Source organism: Schistocerca nitens, chromosome 1, assembly GCF_023898315.1.
Source record: "Schistocerca nitens isolate TAMUIC-IGC-003100 chromosome 1, iqSchNite1.1, whole genome shotgun sequence".
Taxonomy (NCBI): domain Eukaryota; kingdom Metazoa; phylum Arthropoda; class Insecta; order Orthoptera; family Acrididae; genus Schistocerca; species Schistocerca nitens.
The window spans coordinates 739,564,912-739,588,613 of NC_064614.1; the positions used below are offsets into that span (position 1 = coordinate 739,564,912).

Here is a 23,702-nt window from a genome sequence, read left to right on the forward strand (position 1 = left end):
AGAAAACCAATTATGGTGTACACAGATATCAGTGGAAAGAAAAGGTTGCTCTTGTATTGGATCAAGAGCTACAATGTGTGGAAAGGATTAAGAAGTAATATTGACCTGGAATTAAATATTCATATACTAGAGGCAAGCTTTTGGGTAATGTGTAGAACAACAATAATAAGAGCTGAAGTAAAGCCATTTGGTCTATACAGAAATGAAACATAGATAAAGGCAAAAAAATGCACTGTACACCTGCAACAGATGCACAGCAAGTAACTGATTACTGCTCTTTTACTCTACAATATACTACCAACAAGACGGATCTTGTATTGATCAACAGGCCAGACCTTATCGACACCATCATAGAGACGAGTATTAGGGATAATGTCATCATAGTGATTATGGTTACAAAAGTTAATAAATCAATCAAGAAGGCTAGGAAAGTGTTTCTGCTTGTTAGCATCTCACTTACACAATGAATTGATATCACTTAGCACCAGTAATATGGATGTAGAGAAATTATGGGTTCAAGTTTACATAGATTGTTACTCAATGGTCTAGAGAATTATGTGCCTGGTAAGTAGATTAAGAACAGAAAAGCAAAGGCTTTTATTTATTTATTTATTTATTTATTATGTAGCAAAGACTGCAAGGCTGCTACACACTGACATTCAAACACTGCTCTCCAGCATAAAATAACACAAATGACACCAGCTGCATATGAATATCAAGGTATTTCATCACACCACTCGTCAATAGACCCTTGTACGCTGTACACATATGCGGGTCATGTTGATACGACATGAGCAAATGTCTGTCGTTCCACACAACACTCTCTCAATGGTGATGAAGATTTGCCCCCATTTGTGAAATGCGTCTGCACATCTTCCATGCTCCATTCACAGGTGGTTCAGGATAGACCAACTTGTCCAAAGCTGGTCGAATCCAGGGGTTTCTGCTGGATGCAAGGCAGTTTCAGGCATTGTGGAAAACTGTTGCCAGCAGCTTTCCCATTCATGGATGGTACTGAATTTAATTTCTGTGAGATTCCTGGTTATGATGAGAGTGGGATGTCTTGATCTTAGCCTTTCTCACTCCACACTCAATACTGAAAGGTAGGTGTTATCAGGAATCTGGTATTTATGCAATAGTGTGCTCTTATGTCTGATATCAGGTAGTGGAATGTGGCTCAAGATAGGCAACCAGTATATAGGGGTAGATTGTGTTGACCTATTAACACTTTGCCATCCACACATCTCGTACAAATCTATTCGCTTGGCACCAGCAACACTTAATTCGGATTACTAGGCTTGTCGCCAGCCATTCTTGACATTATCAGGAGATTATAAATTGTAAAGTTTTACTAATCTCATTGTTAGTTCTCATAAGTTCTCAACCCTGTTCCCCTACTTTCATGAAATTTCGAAGATGTACATATGTAAATAAATACAAAATTTGTTTGTTTCATATGTTTGTTTATTTGCATTGTCTTTGGCACTTACTATTTCTTTTTCATATGATGTGAAGAAAAACAGTCTCAAAAATGTAACGCAACTCCACAAGACTTGCACATTAAGTCTGTTGTTGTTCTTTTTTTGTTTTTGGAACATACATGGCAGTTTCTTCATTTTCCGAAATAAGTATTAGTTGGTGTTGCTTTATGTGACCGGAAAGCCTGTCAACCGGATCATGATGAGACGTATGCAATGTAGTGACAACCTCAAAGTTTTGCTCAGAAGCAGGTGCATGGTCTTTTATCCATGAATTACACTTTTTCAATAAAAAATCGTGAAATCAGACTCTTGTGTTCTCTATTGAAATACTGACACGTACGGAATGCATTAAATAATGCACAGTTAAAGAGGTACATGCTAACCTTTTTTGACTATTTTATAGTTTTTCAGTATATAGGATGATAACTCAAATATTGGTCTGCCCAATCCACTCCTTTCATGTATTTGTTGTTGTGTATTGCACTTTCAGGTTTTTTTATTGTGTAATTGGTTTTTCTACATTTTCTTTGAGTGTTAGTCAAACTGGCATTATGTATTGTAGAGATCATTTGTCTCATTTTAGTTTTCGAAGCTCTCCATATCTGTGCGAGTACTTCACGTTTCCGTTGGTCACAAGCTTCAAACACATTGACTTTTGCGCACTTTACTTTTTCCAGAAATCCTCTGTTTTGCCATATCGTTCCACAATCTCTAATTTTCTCCTCAAGTTCTACCCTGTTATAATTATCCATGTAGAGGTGATGCCACTTTCCATAAGAAGGTGTCAATAGTTCCATTGCGGTTTTTGTTAAAGGCTGTCCAACACCGGAATATATCTTGAATGAGGAAATGTATCCCGTACTCGAATCTCACAGCATCCGAATGAGTATGCCATATTTCATAATTATCGACAGATTGTAAACTTTAAAATTTAACTGTCCACACCACAGTATCATTCCTTCATCAACTGAGATGTTTTGACTTAGATTAAAAATTTCTTTAAACTTTTGGAAAAATAATCAATTACGTATTGCACTTTGACAAGTCTTTCAGCATTATCCGGTTTATTGTTTTTGTCATAAAAATGATAATATTTGTCTGAACTGGTTGTGGGATATTGTTTTGGGAAATGTCAGTGTATCTATCAACATATTCATTGACGAATAATCATCGATTCTTGCTTTTTTTTTTACAATTCCCATAAGGATAGCAAGCCCAAACCATTTTCTAAGTTCGGATCCCGTAATGTCAACAAATTTGCCATTTTTTTTATCCAATTTCCTTCTAATGCAAATTTGACTGTAGTACTTCTTGGTTTCGTTGCTAATATATCCAAATACGTCGTTCCCAATATGTAATTCTACAGTATTCTCGATGCTCTCTGTATCTTTGGAAAATATGTTCGGAGCCAGAGATCCTTCAAATTTATTATTGGTCCTTGGTAAATCAAAGTCTGACCACTGTGCACTGTCTCCTTTATCTGAATCAGTTGGCAACCGTAGCATTCGCCGAATTCTTCTTAGACATGTTTCACTATCTTCCAACGATTCTGCTTCACTTTCACTTTTTTTTTTTATATCCAATGTCTTCTTCCCAGTTGGCCAAGTCATCCGGAACGTCAGACAAAACGTCCACGCATTCATCATAAATAATCGTATTATCTCTTTTGTTTGCCATGATGAAAGGGCACAAGTACTTATAAACGCAAAAAACTTGTTCACGTGTGTAATTTATGGTTACCTAAACAAAACACCAACAGAATGCAAAAGATACTAAAGTGCTGTCGCTGGCCACTGTGTGATACTATGCACACGACACCACTGTGGTGTCACCGGCCGTTGACCATTATTTCGGGCATGACACCACTGTGGTGTCACCAGATGGCAATGTGTTACCGGTAAGCATGGCTTTGTTAAGTTGTCCATCTATATTTTTTTACATTTGAACTGTTAAGACACACAGTACTAATCTGAGTGCTGATACTCGAGAGTGTTCGCTGACAATCCCCATCAAGTGCCACAGTGTTTATGGAGCACATTTCTGCATTAGAGCTTAGCAGATGTTCATATCAAGTGCTCCATAACAGAAAGTGTCCTATCTAATGTGATACCATGGAATTTTGGACGCATGTTATGAACAAGCTTGTCTCCATCAAAATAAAGTCATCAAGGGCTTTGTTTGCCACTCTATTGGACAGGGTAAAACATGCAAACTTCTATTTTATTTGAGTTTCGTTGTAACCTCCATTTATGAAAATACCAGCATGCGACGTCTGGGTCATAATTTAGGATTTATTCAGTTGTTTTGAAGGTTTTTTATTTGGCTGCTATGGCCCAGTTGTTCGCATAGCCAAACTCTGTGGACAGTGTTGGAGGAAGGACGGATCCCTGTGGTAAGCCATTATTCAATACTCTTGGACAGTTAGTGTCTTTTGCTGTCTACATCTTTTGCGGTAAATGCCCATTCAGCAAAATGTTGTCAATAAGTTTTGTTGTTCGTCTGCATGGAAGGAGTTACAGTAATTCATAAAGCAGTCCATGCCCCTAAACCATGTCATGTGCTGCACTTACATCAACGAAAGCAACTGACGTTTTATGATTCAATCAATGCTGTAAAGAGCAGAAAACTTTAGATACAGTGAAAGTTCTTGAACTCAGATTGTTTGTTAGCGTTCTTTATGAGCAATGTAAGTTGGTGTTTTATATGAGTTTTAGCTCTTGGGGGCTCTTGATGTGAACAATAAATGTGTTGCGATCCCATTAGCTGATATATGATTGTTGCCCCTTACTTTAATTTTGTTTTCAGCCAACTTCCTTAGTAATTACCATGCTTCACATGATGATTGAAAATCGAGTGACTCAACATTCTCTATCCACTTAGTATGTCTGGTTGTATTGAGGTTATGAAGTAGGTTATCCACTATTTCCAGGTCATCCCTTTTTAGAAATCCATCACATTCTTCTTCATTAATTTCATATGAACTTGGAATATATTGCTTTCAGTAACTCTTAGGGATTACTACTTTGCTGCATTTATCATAGCTCCAACAAGCCTCGCATAGTTTTCTGCTTTTAGGGGAATCCAAGAAAGAAATTTGCCAGGATTTTTAGCCAAAACAACCCACTTTGTTTTCTTAAAATTCCAACTAGTTTCTGGAAAGGATGATACGAGTGGTGTACCTATCCCTGTTTAAATCAAGATTAGAGTAATTTATTCTCATTATTTGTTACAAAGCACAGATTGGGATTATACTCCTGTCTCCAAGATGGCTAATACAAGTGTTCCTTTATCCTTTGCATCGGACACTGAATATAAGCTATTGTCTACTGCACGGTTTACAATGGCTTCACCATTTTCATAACTTTCTTTATACTTCCAAGGAGTATGGTGACTTAAAATCTCAGTGTTATACAGGGTGTACATCAAGTCCGGGAACACTTTCAATTATTTATTACACAATAACTAAACATTGAACAGATGTCATACATAATGCATTCTGAAGAGAAACTGTGAAAGTTTTTTTTAGAAACATTTGATACACGAACCATGAGTGACCCAGCAAGACGTCAATATGGTAATCAAATTCTTGCCATACCCATCCCATCACTGCCATACCCATCCCATCACAGCATCATCGACTGTGGCAGTCGCTTCCTGTATTCTCTCCTGGAGCTTTGCTACGTCACGTGTTAGAGGTGGTCCATACACCAGATCTTTAGTGTGTCTCCACAGAAAAAAGTCACATGGAGTGAGCTCTGCTGATTGGGGAGGCCATTTCATGAAACAGCTGTGCCCGTCTGTAGCACGGCCAATCCATCGATGCAGCAGCTCCATGTTCACGTACCCACGAATGCTTCTGTCGCGAGTTCATGGGATGCACAACACACAGATTTCTTTGGACTCATTATGAATGTCTCTGTATGCACCGCAGTCGCTTCACTCACACTGAGACGTCAAAGTCTCTTTGCCGGGCACAAGCAACCCGTTGTAATGAATTTGTTGTGCCAGTAATAAATGGCCTTCCTTGTTGGTGGTTTCTTACCGTACTTGGTTCTAAACATCTGCTGAACAGCTGTAGCACACTTGTTTTTGTCGAACTCCCAACACACACAAAGCTCATTTCGCACCTGAACTCGCCATGTTTGCGACTTGCACTGACTATCGGTAAATTACCAACCTATACTGTGGTGGTATACATGGAAAAAAAACTTTAAGAGTTTCTCTTCAAAATGACATATTTATATCTGTACAATGTTTGGTTCTTGTGCAATAAATAATTGAAAGTGTTCCCGAACTGTATGTACACCCCGTATGACAAGCTGTTGTGGTACATAGTTGACCTATGGAGGCCAAGAGATGGCTAGAAGTTTTTTTTTACTAATTACTGTTGGTTCTCAATTTTTTACTGTAGCGTCATGGATGCCATTGAGATCAGACAAAGAGCACAGATGTGCATTCTTGATTGATGATTAAGTATGTTGCCACTCCATAAGCACAATGGTATGTTGCTCCTAATTAGCCAAAGCCAGGAATTTTTCCTCTCCAATTAATTTGCTCTTCATTTTCAGTATGTTTCCTGAAAACATCATCAATGTTATAGTTTGATAAAATCTTCTCTAAGACTTGGCATTTTGAGTTACTTACCTTCAATATTGATTTGACAGCTCTTGAAAACAGGAGCAAAGTTTATAGCAGGAGATTCCTCAGATAACTATGTGAAACCATGTCTTCTGACATTCATTTTAGCCAGAGCTTTGCGATTGTCTGGTTGAAGTTACTGTTCTTTAGCAGCCTTTGGGGTGGTGCTAAAGTCTGTGCACTCTTGGTTCAATAGAGAATGTGCAAGCGACAGGCGAAGGCTATTAGATATACGAGGTGTGGCTAGAAAAAAACCGGACTAGTACTGGTGAAACAATAAAACGAATGCAATAAGGCTGAAAGTCGCGTGGCCTGTCACGTGACTCTCGCTCCGCCCAATGCTCGAGTTTCATCTGCCTCCTGCACTCAGTCTGCCCGTGGCGTCTGTTTTAAGTAGTTGACGTTTTGTCTGTGCGTCGGAAAATGTTGAGTGTACAGAAAGAACAGCGTGTTAACATCAAATTTTGTTTCAAACTAGGAAAATCTGCAAGTGAAACGTTTGTAATGTTACAACAAGTGTACGGCGATGATTGTTTATCGCGAACACAAGTGTTTGAGTGGTTTAACCGATTTAAAGATGGCCGCGAAGACACCAGTGATGACACTCGCACTGGCAGACCATTGTCAGCAAAAACTGATGCAAACATTGAAAAAATCGGTAAACTTGTTCGACAAGATCGCCGTTTAACAATCAGAGCAGTGTCTGAGTTAACAGGAGTTGACAAGGAAAGTGTTAGGCAGATTCTTCATGAAAGTTTCAACATGAACAAAGTGTGTTCAAAAATGGTTCCAAAGTGTCTCACAATTGAACAGAAGGAACGCCGAAGAATGATTTGTTATGACATCCTGGAAAACATTGAAAGTGATCCCACCTTCTTACAAAATGTTATTACTTGCGATGAATCGTGGTTTTTTACTTACGATCCCGAAACTAAACGCCAATCGATGCATTGGAAAACTCCTGGTTCTCCACGACAAAAAAAAGCACGAATGTCAAAATCGAAATTCAAGATTCAAGGCAATGATTGTTTTTTTTGACATCAAAGGGATTGTGCACATTGATTGGGTACCAGAGGGACAAACAGTGAATCAGCATTACTACATTAGCGTCCTGGCTACCCTACGTGAGCGAGTACGGAGAAAACGGAACGATTTGTGGAGAAAAAAGTCATGGATCCTTCACCAAGACAATGCCCCAGCTCACAGTGCGTTGTCAGTGAAGACGTTTTTGGGAAAATACAACATTCCCATCTTAGATCATCCACCCTACTCACCTGATTTGGCCCCCTGTGACTTTTTTCTTTTCCCTAAAGTCAAGTCAGCTTTGAAAGGAACTAGATTTGAGACTGTTGAAGCAGTAAAAGAAAAAGCGACGGAAGTAATGTATGGACTTACCGAAAATGATCTGCAGCATTGCTATGAACAGTGGAAAATTCGTATGGAGCGGTGTAGAGACCGAGGAGGAGAGTACATTGAAGGAGATAACATGAAATTGTAAATAATTGTAAATAAATGTTTTTTCCAGCATCAGTCCGGTTTTTTTCTAGCCGCACCTCGTATGTGCGTTTGTCAGGGTGCATACGACCAGGGATGACCGGTAAAAGCTCGGGAATTTTTTAGAATTCCGCAATTTTTCATTGTTTTAGTTTTCAGTTAAATTTTCGTAGTTTTGACTCGTAAGAAACGATACTCTGACAAAGGGTAATACTGTATCCCGCTACTGCAGAATAATACTGCAGCAATAAAACATGAACGAGAGAGAAAAAACGAAAATAAAACTTAAATTGCAAAGGAAATGCTCCATATACAACAAAACAGTGCTCATACAAGAGTCTGCCAAAAGCATATTGTGTCAAAGGCTTTAGGAAGACTATGAAATGCTGCATAACAACGAACTGCCTCCGATGAGCGTGATGTCACAATATTGTTTACAAGAGATTCGTTTTAGCCGTTATGAGCGGGCTCATATGCATGCGCAATTGAGTCACGTATGAGGTAGTACGAGGGTAAGAAGAGATTCATAACTTACTGAACAGCATGGCGGCGAGCTGGTACGACATGGGCATACAAAAACTGCCACAGCGTCTACAAAAATGCATCGACAGAAATGGTGATTATGTCGAAAAATAGCTAAATGCTTAAGCTGTAAACTGATGTAAACCATTGTAGAAATACAGGTCTATGTGCTTATAAAAAAAATAGGAAACCTTACTTTTGGGATTACCCTCGCACCTTTTCCCGCTTCTGGCTACAGAAATGTGGCAGTTAGCTGTGTAAGCAGTCGCAGCAAGCAGCTAGATGCTACCGGGAGAAATTTTCTGCCAGGGGAATCCTCGTCGCATCTACAAATAAACTTTCGTGCAGACAAGAAGGGGACGGGACTATGCGAGCTGAGCGGAGTAAAGCCGAACGGATGAACTCTATTCGATGTCTGATTACGTGGTTGATTGGGTTTGCGAATGATCGGCGTTGTTATAATTACTAGCGAAATCCATAGATTCAGATTACCAGAGTGGAAATAAACAACTACAGGAATAAGAGGTAAGAAAGATTACGTATTATCTTCTCCGTGTATCCAAGAAAATGAAATTGACAGAAAATTTACCGTCATTTCGCTACGCTAGGAAGGGCCAGCTGTACAGACCCTGGCTAGCAGCCGTTTCTGGAAATAGCGCGGAAAATGCGTTGTACGAACATGTACAGTGGGGAAGTTGGTAGTCTCTACGTGACCAGTGTTTAGTGATTTTGCTGTTTCTTCTTCGTTTAATGCTCTCACGTCAAATGAAAATAAAACGGATTTCTGTGGCTGGGAGCTATCAAGTGAATTAAAATACATTCACAGAATTACGGAAGGCAAAAATGTTATTAGTTTCAGATTTTATTTCATTTCCACCTTTCTGAAGTCAAGCATTAATCGCCTTGCAGAACAATGAAGTTAATTTTGTCGGTTTGCTCAAGAAATTTGGCTTTTATTAATTTTTTCCGCTGAGGCAGTCAATTGATTTAAAACTGAGTCTTTAATTACAAAAAAATGGCTCTGAGCACTATGGGACTTAACATCTGTGGTCATCAGTCCCCTAGAACTTAGAACTACTTAAACCTAACTAACCTATGGACATCACACACCTCCATGCCCGAGGCAGGATTCGAACCTGCGACCGTAGCAGTCGCGCGGTTCCGGACTGAGCGCCTAGAACTGCGAGACCACCGCGGCCGGCCTTTAATTACACACTATTGGCTAGTTTCAACTGTTTGCTGCATTTAAAGTGCACGTTTTCATCATCTAGCACGTGTGGCATTATGCCATAATAAAGAATCTAACATGAGATAATACAGTACTGGTACTCCAAGAAAATTTACGTCCCGAAAACCACACAAAAGCTTAATATCAGGTCGAACCCTACTTAATTAGGAATCAGGACATATGAATGTGCGCTTTAAAAGTATGCAATTTAAATGTGCACATTTTAGTATGGTTCACTAAATTCCGATGCTCTTGGAGCTCAGCTTTTGTCTTATGTATTATGACACAATGTAAGATCTTTTAATGTTTTACGATTATGTGATGTTTAAAGCTTTCCCGGCGTACTGATTGTTACGATTATGAACATACGGGCTTCCTACGTCACCGTAACTGCGCAAAAGCTGTGGCGCCTGTTATCTGGTGCTCTCTGGCAACTGTTGAAACGAACCTATTTCTAACAGGTCGCGGGAAAATATTGCGAATGGTGGTTTGAAAAGCGTTACTTTCGCTATGTGCGGGAATGAACGATGTATTTCTTAAATCACACAGCGTTGAAAATAAACTCTCTTATGACGCGCCATTTAGAAGAATTTCTACTCCAGAAGATCAGACATTCATGTCGTGATTAAAAATTTTATTGGCACATTTGTGTTATAGGGCCACCCTAAGAAAAACATTTTGTTTCATTTACCTCATTTGACAAATAAGCATGTAGAATGTATCTTATTAAACTATGTACATTCTAAAACCATAAAAATGTTTTATTATTACTCAATACCTTGTTCTGTAGTAGAGTGGGCTGAAAGGAATGTCTGCAAAATGGCCATTTTGCTCAGTAGTTAGGGCAAAGTGGCCACAGGTGGATAAAAAGATAAAAAAAGACTCAAAGAACAAGTTTAGGACACTGTGAATAGAAAGTAATTGCGAAATGAAGAACGTAGCCCACACATTTACAGAATTAAAAATTTATTTAAATTTGAGAAAAAATATTCAAACGTATTAACAATTTACCAAATTATACAAATCGTTAATAGTTTTACTTATAAGTTACAGTGCACCATTTGTCATGAGATCAAAGTCAAATTAGGGTCATAAGTCACTTATCTCTACAATATTCACACACAAACACATCATCATCTTCATCACATCCAGCACATTCTTCATGAGCCCACAGCTTGCAATCAGAGCATCTAATCCAACCTTCATTGTCTTTAGATTTATAGAAAGGTTCATTACAATAAAAACATTCAGTGTCCTTATCTTCCTCGCTGTATTCTCCAAAAAGCTGCTTTTTGCACTTTACTCCTAGCTTTCCTATTTGCACTTTTGCTTTGTTATTAGGCCTTTTTATTTCAACATGTGGTTTAGACATGTTAGTCATTTCTTCTTTTCCTACAGTGTATGTTCTTTTCTTGATTTGCTTTTTCTTCTTCGCCTTATCTCCTAACAGCTCGGTTTTGTAAGGGCTAGAGGTTATTATCGTTGCCTGACCCCTTCTTTCCCCTTTCTTTCTTTGTTGTTGTTGTTGTTGTTGCTGCTGCTGCTGGCGTAATTTTAAATTTGGTAAAGGTAGGCCTATAATATCTTTTGGGCTTACTGCAAAAGATATTGACTGTGTTACCTTCTCATTTGCATCAGCCATGAAAATGCCTTTATTATTGTTATTGCCACTCGCTTCTCCTTCCTGCACAGCTTAATTTTCATTAGTAGGATTATCAACTGCTTCTTCACTATTTGCTGCTACAACATCAAATTCATCATCTTCAATTTGCATAGGCCTATTAACTATGTCTTTAACACATTCAGTTCCTTTGTTTGTCTCATTTACTGTGTCCCTTCTATTATCATTTAAGTTTTCTCCACAGATCATGCCTATGTCCGATATGCACACCTCTGCAGCAACGAAATCTGCATCTGAAAATATATACGGGTCCAAAGGGACAATCCCGCATTTACGAAATCCATTTACCGCTGTAGACAGTACTGCTGCCAGCAGAAATGCCTCTCCAAGAAGCTGACTGATTTGGAATTGTGTTATTGCCCTTCCTGGGTTGTTTCAGAGAAACATTTCACAAGCTCTGGCATAGAATGTTTTGAAAGGTGCCATAAATGATACATCTAGAGGTTGTAGTTTGTGGCTACAATGTGGTGGCAAACACACTACAGTTGTATGATTTTCTCTGGCTTTTTCTATTAAGTCTGTATTTTTTGTGTGGGTGGCGTGTCCATCCAGAATAAGTAGGACTGGATCGTCAGCCGCAGGTTTTGTGTAATTCAAGAAATGATCAAACCACTTCATGAAAATATCCATCTGCAACCATCCACTACGATGGCAGGCAAATTCGATTCCTGGAAGAGCACCATCTTGAAGTTCAACTTTCATTCTTTGTCTGGGAAATATCACAAAGGGTGGAATAAATGTCCCCATTGCAGACATGCATATGGCTACTGTTGAAAGCAAACCTTTTTCTGCTGACATAACAGCACCAACTTGGCGTCTGCCTTTACAAGAGAAGAATTTGAAATTTCTAGACTGAACTGTCATTAGACCAGTTTTGTCAACATGACCAGGGTAAAAAGAGTTTTTCTTGCATATCCTGGAGAATGTTGAAAAATCTTCGCACATTAGCTTTATTAAAGCCCTGAGCCCTGGCCATTGAAGTGGATTCTGGTTTCCTAAGGCTTACGTTTAGATGTCTTTTCCAAAACTGTGCCACCCAGTCCTTGCCTGCCATCTTTTTTTCTTTATTAAATGGGTGTGGTAGATAATTCTGCTCAGCAAGTTGAAACGCCAAGTGTCGTAAATCAGTTACTGATATGCCATAATATCGTCATTCCATGTCAAAAATATGGCTAGCAAGTTCTTCTTCTTGCTTTTCGTTGAAAACACATCTAAAGCTTCCAAGAATCTTCTGATTTTCAGTAGCATCACAGTTTTTCTTCTGGAATCTTCGTTTAAGTGTGTTTCTTGGAACATTGAACTGTATGGCTGCTGTTGCAAAGGGCATCTTTTCTTTTCTTACAGCTTCCAGTGCATGTTGCATAGCCTGGGATTCCCACGATTGTTGCTGTGATTTTCTCAAATAATTTGACGGCATCTTAGCACAGTGCTGTAATAATAGAACATATGTTTCAAAAATCGGTTAATATATTAACGCTTTAGTATACCTATGTATTTTCAGACAGACTATTTTCTTATTATCAATTGGTTGTTTTAAAATACAGGGTGGCGCATAAAATGTGTTACCATTTTGTTTTTGAATATAAACATTATTGTCAATACAATCTGAAAGGAAGATATACTACAATGAAGAGCCGTCCATGGAAATTTGTTCTAACTCAGCACATGCTCAATATGTCCACCATTTCATTTCCTAACTTGCTTCAAACGAACACTGAAGTTGGTGATTACCCTACGGCACATGTCTTTCGTAATTTCACTGTAAGCTTGAAGAATAAGTCGTCTGAGCTCCATTAAATTCCACAGCTTCTTGTTACTGCCTTGCCCTTCAACACGCAGTGGTTCATGCAAGATGGAGCAAGGCCACATACTGCAAACACTGTGTTGGAGTTTTTACACGAGCATTACATGGGGATCATTTCACTCAGGTTTCCAGGTCGCTTCAATGACGGACAAAATTGGCCCCCCAACAGTCCAGACCTCAATCCATGTGACTTTTCTTTGGGGGTACCTAAAGGAAAATATTTTCTCGAAACGTCCATATGATTTAATGGAGCTCAGAAGACTTATTCTTCAAGCTTACAGTGAAATTACGGAAGACATGTGCCGTAGAGTATTCACTAACTTCAGTGTTCATTTTAAGTAAGTTAGGAAACTAAATGGTGGACATATTGAGCATGTGCTGAGTCAGAACAAGTCTCCATGGACGGCTCTTCATTGTAGTATACGTTCCTTTCAGATTGTATTTACAATATAGTTTATATTCAAAAACAAAATGGTGACCCATTTCGTGCGCCACCCTGTAGATAGCCTAAGCAAGTTATTGAGAGTATGTTAGGGCAAAGTGGCCACTTGGCTGCTTTGCCCTGCCAGACGACTGGCCACTTCGCCCGACTGGACGAAATTACACTGATTGTTGTCTGAAAACGACAATATGTAACTAGCAAATACATAAATATATAGTTTCCAAGGTTAAAATATAACGTTTTACCAGCACTATAGCAATTAAATGTTGCAGTACATACATTGTAAATATACGCAATTGAATTGGTCACTTACTTTCCATCAGACGTATAGAAAAAACAACTGCAGACGAGTCCATCCATCTATCTCCACAAGACTCGCTGGCAATACCAAAGAAGTCTCTTTGAATAATTTTAAGTGTTCTCCACTAGGATACAGCACTCTCGAAGGGAATAAAAGCAATTGGCTACTTTACCCACTCTGCCCACTATAGCCGCCCATACCCTATATCTTAAAGTGTAACGTGCGCAGAAAAGATCAACATTGTATGTAAAAGCTTAGCTTCTCTTGCAGCTTATTAACTTTAGAGACCAATATTCTACGTGAAAGCAAAGCTTTCCTTGTGCCAACATCATGTACATTAATTTAAACCATTAACTTTTCCTGTTTGTGTGTTCACGCTACTTAACAATGATGTTGCTATTGGCTGACTACATCACGTGTCCTATGCTCTGAATATCTGTTGTCTTCGGCTGACGAGTTCACATGACTGGCTTACAAAAGTGCGTCGCACTCTCGATTTCAATGCTTCGGAAAGTAACTTGTGGTGTTTGCTAGAATTCGAATTTACTCCCTCTTAATATGTAAATATGCAGCGTTCATGTAGCTTCAATCAAAGATCTTTATTAAACGTGTTTTTTTCTCTGAGTTTAGTTTTCTATAGTGCCAGGAAATTGTACGCCTGTGTTTAAAACCATAACCATTCAAAGGATAAGTTTTAACATGGAAAAGGTGTGTTTTCACCCGGGAGAAGGTGTATTTTTAACTGCGAGATCCGGGAAAAATCTGGGATTTTTTTCTTTGCCCGTGTATACACCCTGGTCGGTGAAAATATGTACGGCCGAAACATACAGTTACCACCTTCATACCTTAGCAAAAGATCTGGCCGAGAAAATTCTGGCTGTACGTAAAATTGTAACCATGTGGAAGACTTCCATCCAGTTATTTGTTGACCTGTCTAGTGAAGCAGTTGAAGACAGCAAAACGAAACCAAAGTTTTAAATGTCACATTTAGAAATTGTTCACACAGTAGGATCATACAAACATATCATCATATAGACTCCATTGTGGATGACAGTAATAAGTATACCTGGCATAGAGAAACAACTGAAAGAGTTGAAAACAAACTGGTCACCAGGTCCAGCTGGAATACAAGTTCGGTTTTACAAAGAGTACTCTACAGCATTGGCCCCTCACTTATTTGCATTTACTGTGAATCTATCACCCAGCGCAAAGTTACAAGTGACGTAAAGAAAGCACAGGTGATACCTGCATGTAAGAAGGGTACAAGAATTGACCTGCAAAATTACAGACCAATATCCTTAACACAGTAGTACAAGTTTATATGCCAACTAGCTCTGCAGATGATGAGGAAATTGATGAAATGTATGACAAGATAAAAGAAATTATTCAGGTAGTGAAGGGAGACGAAAATTTAATAGTCATGGGTGACTGGAATTCGTCAGTAGGAAAAGGGAGAGAAGGAAACATAGTAGGTGAATATGGATTGGGGGGAAGAAATGAAAGAGGAAGCCGCCTGGTAGAATTTTGCACAGAGCATAACTTAATCATAGCTAACACTTGGTTCAAGAATCATAAAAGAAGGTTGTATACCTGGAAGAATCATGGAGATACTGACAGGTTTCAGATAGATTATATAATGGTAAGACAGAGATTTAGGAACCAGGTTTTAAATTGTAAGACATTTGCAGGGGCAGATGTGGATTCTGACCACAATCTATTGGTTATGAACTGCAGATTGAAACTGAAGAAACTGCAAAAAGGTGGGAATTTAAGGAGATGGGACCTGGATAAACTGAAAGAACCAGATGTTGTAGAGAGTTTCAGGGAGAGCATAAGGGAACAATTGAGAGGAATTGGGGAAAGAAATACAGTAGAAGAAGAATGGGTAGCTCTGAGGGATGAAGTAGTGAAGGCAGCAGAGGATCAAGTAGGTAAAAAGACGAGGGCTAATATAAATCCTTGGGTAACAGAAGAAATATTGAATTTAATTGATGAAAGGAGAAAATATAAAAATGCAGTAAATGAAGCAGGCAAAAAGGAATACAAACGTCTCAAAAATGAGATCGACAGGAAGTGCAATATGGCTAAGCGGGGATGGCTAGAGAACAAATGTAAGGATGTAGAGGCTTGTCTCACTAGGGGTAAGATAGATACTGCCTACAGGAAAATTAAAGAGACCTTTGGAGAGAAGAGAACCACTTGTATGAATATCAAGAGCTCAGATGGCAACCCAGTTCTAAGCAAAGAAGGGAAGGCAGAAAGGTGGAAGGAGTATATAGAGGGTTTATACAAGGGCGATGTACTTGAGGACAATATTATGGAAATGGAAGAGGATGTAGATGAAGATGAAATGGGAGATAAGGTACTGCGTGAAGAGTTTGACAGAGCACTGAAAGACCTGAGTCGAAACAAGGCCCAGGGACTAGACAACATTCCATTAGAACTACTGATGGCCTTCGGAGAGCCAGTCATGACAAAACTCTACCATCTGGTGAGCAAGATGTATGAGACAGGCGAAATACCCACAGACTTCAAGAAGAATATAATAATTCCAATCCCAAAGAAAGCAGGTGTTGACAGATGTGAAAATTACCGAACTATCAGTTTAATAAGTCACAGCTGCAAAATACTAACGCGAATTCTTTACAGACAAATGGAAAAACTGGTAGAAGTGGACCTCGGGGAAGATCAGTTTGGATTCCGTAGAAATGTTGGAACACGTGAGGCAATACTAACCTTACGACTTATCTTAGAAGAAAGATTAAGAAAAGGCAAACCTAAGTTTCTAGCATTTGTAGACTTAGAGAAAGCTTTTGACTATGTTAACTGGAATACTCTCTTTCAAATTTTGAAGGTGGCAGGGGTAAAATACAGGGAGCAAAAGGCTATTTACAATTTGTACAGAAACCAGATGGCAGTTATTAGAGTCGAGGGGCATGAAAGGGAAGCAGTGGTTGGGAAAGGAGTGAGACAGGGTTGTAGCCTCTCCCCGATGTTATTCAATCTGTATATTGAGCAAGCAGTAAAGGAAACAAAAGAAAAATTCGGAGTAGGTATTAAAATTCATGGAGAAGAAGTAAAAACTTTGAGGTTCACTGATGACATTGTAATTCTGTCAGAGACAGCAAAGGACTTGGAAGAGTAGTTGAACGCAATGGACAGTGTCTTGAAAGGAGGATATAAGATGAACATTAACAAAAGCAAAACGAGGATAATGGAATGCAGTCAAATTAAATTGGGTGATGCTGAGGGGATTAGATTAGGAAATGAGACACTTAAAGTAGTAAAGGAGTTTTGCTGTTTAGGGAGCAAAATAACTGATGATGGTCGAAGTAGAGAGGATATAAAATGTAGACTGGCAATGGCAAGGAAATTGTTTCTGAAGAAGAGAAATTTGTTAACTTCGAGTATAGGTTTAAGTGTCAGGAAGTCGTTTCTGAAAGTATTTGTATGGAGTGTAGCCATGTATGGAAGTGAAACATGGACGATAACCAGTTTGGACAAGAAGAGAATAGAAGCTTTCGAAATGTGGTGCTACAGAAGAATGCTGAAGATAAGGTGGGTAGATCACGTAACTAATGAGGAGGTATTGAATAGGATTGGGGAGAAGAGAAGTCTGTGGCACAACTTGACTAGAAGAAGGGATCGGTTGGTAGGACATGTTTTGAGGCATCAAGGGATTACAAATTTAGCATTGGAGGGCAGCGTGGAGGGTAAAAATCGTAGAGGGAGACCAAGAGATCAATACACTAAGCAGATTCAGAAGGATGTAGGTTGCAGTAGGTACTGGGAGATGAAGAAGCTTGCACAGGATAGAGTAGCATGGAGAGCTGCATCAAACCAGTCTCAGGACTGAAGACCACAACAACAACAACATCCTTAACACCGGTTTGCTGGAGAATTCTTGAATACATTATGAATTCAAATACAATAAATTTCCTTGAGACAGAAAAGCTAGCGTGGATTTAGAAAGCATTGCTTGTGCAAAATTCAGCTAGCCCTTTCCTGACATGATATCCTGCAAACTATGGATGAAGGATAACAGTCAGATTCCAGACTCCTCAATTGCCAGCAATTGTTTGACACAGTGCACCACTACAGACTGTTGATGAAAGTCGAAACATACTGTTTAGGTTCCCAGATGGTATTGGCTCAAAGACTTTTTAAATAATAGAATCCAGTACGTTGTCCTCAAGGGTGTATGTTCATCACAGAAAAGGGTATCATCAGAAGTGTTGCAGGGAAGTGGGATAGGACACTCTCATTCTCTGTACACGTAAATGATCTGTAAATGATCTAACTCCAGACAGGATAGACAGGTTGCTACTTGCTGTATAAAAAGCACATCAAGTTGTAGACAGGCACAATTAAAAGACACCTACATAGAGCTTGTGGCCACAGTCTACATCAGTAAAAGAGAGACAAGCACACACCTCCAACTCCAGCATCTTGGGCTCGAATACAACTATCACGTGGGATGCAAGCAGTAATCTGGAATTTTGTGGTAAGTTCCTATGGAACCAAACTGCTGAAATGATGTCATCAGTCCCTAGGCCTATACACTACGTAATCTAACTTAAAATCTAACTTTCGCTAAGGACGACACACATACCCATGTTCGAGGGAGGACTTGAACCTCCAACAGGAAACCCTGTGTGGTGGAGTGTGCAGGGACTAGACTGCCAACAGGTGCAGTGTCTTGAGGTTGGGAGGCAGGGAGGTGGGAAAAAAAGATGGCTCAGGTAGTGAAGCAGCAATCTGGATCCTTACCTCCAACACCAGCTTTTCTGAACTACGCAGGTGGTTGTTATCCTTACAACATATTCACTGCTCTCTTAATTATCCCGGCCTCAACCTACATTAACATACTGTTCCCACACCCTCCACCCAACAGTTTCCACCCCCTTTGTCCTATCATCTTCTCCACACTCTCACCTCCCACCCTGTTTATTTGCTGGCCTCTGACAACGCATCTGCCCATATTTCCCCACTCCTCTCCTTTTTTCTCCCACCTCCCTGCCCCAAAACCTCCCGACATTGCACCTGTTGGCAGTCTAGTGCATGCACACTCCACCTGACAGTGTTCGTCTCTCTCTCCCCACTCGTACACTACTATCCCTTCCCCGCCCCTCCAGATTGCTGCTTGCATCCCACTTGGTAATGCATTCCAGCCCTAGATGCTGGAGTTGGTAGTCATGTCTGTGTAAGACGTGCTTGCTTGCTTGCTTGCTTCTTTGTGTGTGTGTGTGTGTGTGTGTGTGTGTGTGTGTGTGTGTTTTACTGATGAAGGGAGCTTTATGTAAGTGTCTTAATTGTGCCTGTCTGCAATGTAACATGCCTTCATTAGGGTAAGTAGCAATCTGCCTTTTCCTACATTGTTGTACATAAATGATCTGACAGAAAGGGTGAGCACCAATTTACAGCTGTTTGCCAATATGCTGTGGTGTATGGGAAGGTGCCATCATTGAGTGATGGTAGGAGTGGACGGTATGACTTCTAGCTGGTGTTACGAATGGCAGCTTACTCTAAATGTAGAAAAATTGTAAGTTATTGTGGATGATTAAGAAAAACTAAATGTAGAAAAATTGTACGTTACTGTGGATGATTATGAAAAACTATGTCACATTTGGATACAGACAACAGTTGGATTAAAGGAAGACACTGAAGCAATTCAGAGGTGAGCTGCTAGATTTGTTGCCTGTAGGTTCGAAAACATTTTACATAGATGCTTTAGGAACTGAAATGGGAATCCCTGGAGGGAAGGCAACACTCTTTTCAAGAAACACTAAGAAAATTTTGAGAACCGGCTGTTGAAGCAGGATGATTCTACAGCCAACATACATCTCATGTTAAGAACCATGGAGGTAAGAGAAATTAGGGCACATACGGAGGCATATAGGCAGTTGTTTTTCTCATGTTATTGCAAGTGGAACAGGGAAGGAAATAACAAATAGTGCGACAGAGTACCCTCCGGTACGCGCTGTATGGTGGTATGTATGGAGCATGTATGTAGATGTACATGCTGTTCATGTAATTAGTTTGTGCCTCTCCATTCATTCTGAACTACAGCTGGTGGCAATGATTCTAATCTGTAATGCTGCACGAACTTCTGGCTCAGGTGATGGCTCAAACTTTATCTCACAGGCTACCCTGCCAATGACAGAGTTATTTCTACATTACAGTCACTGTCACGGGCAAGCGCTACAGGGTAATGTGTTGCCCACCAGTTGACATTCAAGAAATCTGCTGGAATTATAGAAATTAGTTCTGTGAGTCAAACACGGTTTTGTGAAGAATTTTTAAGCACAAGCATCATGGGAAATTTATGGATTTGTCCTGAAGCACATTTCCACGTCTCCAAACTATGTAAGAAGCAGGACTGTATGTTTTGGAGTTATGGTAACCGCAGACAACTGCATTAAATAGCTCCTTTACTCTACAAAAGTTAATGTTTGGTTTGCTGCACCTTCATCAGGATTGTTGTACCCTACTTTTTCAAACATGTCCTTGACAGTTAATGACCTCATATAAACAAGCAAGCTTGTGGGAAGAGCTTTGTGGAAAAGACTTGCTTAGTATGAAGTAAATATGGAGACATTTCCAACAGAGCAGAATAATCTCTCATAGAGAGAGGGTAAGCAGAAATATTGTTAATAGTTTTTCTTCCAAATAATGTGATCCGTCTGAGAATATCACGTAGCAGCTGTTCCTTCTTCCCAGTCGATCTTATTGTGCACCTCTTTCATGCATAGTGACTTTAAGAATAGCAGCATCAGGATAAGAACAGATCTGGCAAGAATAGCCCAAATCCAATGTCAGTACTGCAAATAGTAGTGAATAACTTCAGGGGATGGGTGAAAAGGCATACACTTGGGCATCTTACTAGAGTTGTTAGTGGATTTGTATGTTTGCACTGATTGAGATTCTTATCCAGGGTTGCATTATCTAATAAGGAGAATTCTTTTACCTGTTTTGTTATCAGTAAGACTACAACGAACTGAGAGATTTGTCTGCACACAGGTGTGTTTTAGATGTTAGAGTGCATAAGAATTCACATATTTGTAACAATACATAGTGATATCTCTTGCCAGAAACTATCATTTCCAACAATTGCAATTGTTAGTGCAGACATATAGCTTATTTCAAGCTAAAGCTACTGCAACTTATAAATGGGCATGATGTCTGAAAGGAAGTTTAGCTGACAGGTGAATGTCTTCATGGATGAAGGTAGTGTAATGTTGAGAGAGAGAGAGAGAGAGAGAGAGAGAGGGCAGTTCAGATTTAATGACAAATTTTTAACTGCTGTAGAGAATAAAAGGAATTATGGATCACTAAGACCAAAATTCCATGTAAATGTGAACTAGACGAGAGGCTAGCAGGCATTGTGCTCCCTTCAGGACCCAAAAGAGAGGCCGTTAAATTCCATACGATGGTTGGCACTTTTGATAATTTAACCCTAGAAACACCAAGCACAGGAAAAAATTGCCCGTACATTTTTATTTTTTAAAAATGTCATGGGTCTACGTTTTTGGGTCTTTTTCTATTTGTCTGTTACCTTATAATACACTATGCTGTACATTTCTGTGGTTAAATTTTTATAATTGCAAGTACAAAATAGGAATTTTATGCCCAAGGGCACATTTCGTCCGAGGTTGGTACTCCACGCGACCATAATTCTTATTATCTTCCCTACAACCACCAAGCATGGGCAAAATTTGCCCGTACATTTTTGTTTCTTTAATTCAGTTGGCAACCTCGAACATGAGTTTTACAGTGGTTTGTTGAGCATCTAATTGTTGAGTTTCACTTTCATAGTTGATTTTAGACTTGCATAGAGGCTTGAACAATGCAGAAGTTCTTGCAGAACTGTTACTCGACAACGAATTATCAGATTTAAATGATTTTGAGTCAGATCATACAGAAGTAGAAAAGGATTCCAGTGAAAAAGTGGAGGACAATGAAGAAGAAACAAACCATGCAGGTAACGCTCCAAATAAATATGTTACAAGTTCTGGCAGAGTGTATCTTGCAGAAGCTCTGAGACATAGTAAAAGGGATTTTGGTAACATAGTCCATGAATGTCAAGGAATAACCAGTGCTGGGAAAGTAACAAGCATATGTGAATCATTTTAAAAAAATTTCACTTCTGATTTAGTACAGAAAATATTTGACCATACAAATGAAGAAGCTGAAAGAGAAAACGTATCTCCCATTAGCAATTCTGAAATATATGCATTGATGGGAATTTTAATTCTGCAGGGAGTTTACAAGGACACCAATATTTCTTTATCTGATTTATGGTCAAATTTATTGGGAAGAGTGATTTATAGAGGAGTTATGGGTAAGACAAGAGCATATCAGCTGTTGAAAATTCTTCACTTTGATGATAAAACCAGGTCAGAAAGACGTGTATGTAACAAATTTGCACCGTTGGGTGAAGTATTTGAAGTAATGAATGGAATATTCCCACGGTACTTCAGAAGTGGACCTGACAATACAACTGATGAAATGTTGTGTCTTTTCGGAGGTCGTTGTCCTTTCAAAGTTTTCCTCAAAGACAAACCTGGAAAATATGGAATATTAGTCAGAATGCTTTGTAGTGCAACTGAAAGATACATAATAAAAATTGAGGTGTATGCTGGAAAAGACAGTAGAGCTGCCAGTGAACGAGGTGCTCTTGAGATTGTGAAGAGACTGATGGAGCCAATAAAGAAAGAATACAGGCTACAATGTCACAACTGACCATTTCCACACTTCTGTGGAGTTGGCGGACATTCTCTATCAAGACTACAAACTAACATTGGTTGGGACACTCAAATCAAACAGAAAACATGTACCACAGGAACTTAAGATGACAGCAAGCAGAGAGCTGTATGCCTCCAAATTCGCATTCACAGACCCATCTTCTAAGAAGCCGCCAGTAACAATTGTCTCTTACATCACAAAGGAAAAACCAAAGAAAAATCTGTTGATGTTGTCTACACAACATTGTAATGCAAGAGTAGAAGTTGATACAACAAAAAAGAAAACACACATAAACCTGTTCTATAATTCCACTAAGGGAGGAGTGGATACCGTAGATCAAATGATTAGGACATACCCTACAAAAAGGGGTACGAGAAGATGGCCACTGTCAATGTTCTACAGCCTACTTGATATAGCTGCAGTTAACTCGTACAAACTGTTCAACATGAATGCGCCTAAATGGAATGAAGGGAAACCAAACACCAGAAAACTTTATCTCCATGAATTAGGCCACGAACTTTTGAAACCATACATAGAAGAGCGAGCCATGGATTCGAAAGGACTCCAGTTGCCTATTATTTGCACGATGGGAGAGATCCTAGGAAAGAAACTAGAGGTAAACAAAATTGCTGCAACTGAAGAACCAACTAGGAAAGCAAGGTGCCATTTATGCTTGAAGAATGCAAATAACCAGGGAGCAAGAGACAACATCACAAAAACAAAGTTAACATGTGGAAGCTGTGGGCGCCATCTGTGTAAGACTTACTCAGAATCAACCATTTTGTGTGCAGGAGGTAAATGTCATCTGTAAGTGAAAATATTCTCTCCAAGTGAAAAGTGTTTTCCGAGAGTTTTCAATGTACAATAAGATGTATTTTAGCAAGTGTTCTCATTTCTGTTTTGGAACTTTCTCTCAATGACAAAGCTGTATTATTCAGTTAATAGATCAAAGAGTGCATTATGTATTCAATTACAAACCTTCTTCTCTTGTTTATACAAACTTTCATTGACAAAGATTTGACCATTCTTGGTTTTTATATTCACCCTACGAGTGTTAAAAAATTAAGCTTTCAATTAAATCAAACAATGGAAAATCCAGGATGGAATGTAACAATACGAGAGAAGGAAAGTTGCTAATCACCATATAGCGGAGATGCTGAGCCACGATTGGCACAATAAAAAGATTCACACAAACACAGTTTTCGGCCATTAAGGCCTTTGTCAGCAGTAGACAGAGAGAGAGAGAGAGAGAGAGAGAGAGAGAGAGAGAGAGAGAGAGAGACACACACACACACACACACACACACACACACACACACACACGCAACTTGCACACACATTTGCAGTCTCAGAGAACTGAAAGTAC

At 39.3% G+C, this 23,702-nt stretch overlaps 1 long non-coding RNA gene across 1 annotated transcript in view; it reads right to left on the minus strand.

Moving 5' to 3' along the window:
* Nucleotides 1–10,312: 10,312 nt before the first annotated feature.
* The window catches only part of LOC126260280 (uncharacterized), a 71,582-nt gene continuing 58,192 nt past the window's right edge, over nt 10,313–23,702 (minus strand). Inside the window, exon 3 of the long non-coding RNA XR_007546639.1 lies at nt 10,313–12,473. This is a non-coding gene — a long non-coding RNA (uncharacterized LOC126260280). The remainder of the gene's footprint in view (nt 12,474–23,702) is intronic.